The sequence below is a fragment of the Jatropha curcas genome, chromosome 1 (assembly GCF_041381405.1).
Source record: "Jatropha curcas cultivar XTBG-Jc1 chromosome 1, XTBG_Jcur_1.0, whole genome shotgun sequence".
Taxonomy (NCBI): domain Eukaryota; kingdom Viridiplantae; phylum Streptophyta; class Magnoliopsida; order Malpighiales; family Euphorbiaceae; genus Jatropha; species Jatropha curcas.
Genome location: NC_143151.1, coordinates 33984745 through 33985439, shown reverse-complemented (window position 1 = coordinate 33985439; position 695 = coordinate 33984745). Strand labels below are relative to the sequence as shown.

The 695-nt window shown below is 35.0% G+C and overlaps 1 pseudogene across 1 annotated transcript in view; it reads left to right on the top strand.

The window, feature by feature from the left end:
* The window catches only part of LOC149499431 (triacylglycerol lipase OBL1 pseudogene), a 995-nt pseudogene extending 886 nt beyond the window's left edge, over nucleotides 1–109 (top strand). The window contains exon 3 of the transcript XR_016321290.1: nucleotides 98–109. The product of XR_016321290.1 is annotated as a triacylglycerol lipase OBL1 pseudogene (transcript). The remainder of the gene's footprint in view (nucleotides 1–97) is intronic.
* Nucleotides 110–695: the final 586 nt, after the last annotated feature.

Here is a 695-nt window from a genome sequence, read left to right as displayed (position 1 = left end):
AGCAGTGAGTTGAGAAAAGAAGAAAGAAAAGATTGAAGTCATTTTTATATACCGTGGAGAAAGTTGATGAGTAAGCCATGGAAGTCACCATTCTCAGAAAGGAGGTTGAGAAAGAAATCAACCACAAAGCCAAGGTACATCAATGGCTTGGCAATAAAGGCGAGGATCCTACGCACAATAATAGACATTAATATAACCATCCTGTGATAGGAAACAGCACCATCCTTTTCTTCCTCTTCAGAACTATCCAAGAACTTTCTACCACTTTTTGTGTCTCCCAACGCCAAGTACTTGAACAAGCTCCATTTTCCTGCCTTCTTTGGGCTCACAATCAGATACCTGTTTCTGTTATTGTTGTTATTCCCACCAAATTTTCTTTCATTAACATTACTGTAACCATTGCCATGAACATCATTATTGTGTTCAAGATTTGGTTCAGTAGTAGCCATGAATGTTAATGCTGTCTCTCTCACTCTTATTTCTCAATAATCCTAACAATGTGTACCAAGAAATTCAAGATAGGGTAACAGAGGAGAGGATGTTAATTTGGTATGGACAGATATATAGCAGAGTGGCAGTACTCTTGGAAGAAAAAAAAAAAGCTATACACCAAAACCAATTAAAAACAGTTTTTTTAATTCAACTGATGTATTTCTAATCATTCATTAGAAAAAAAAAATATTAATAATAATTTT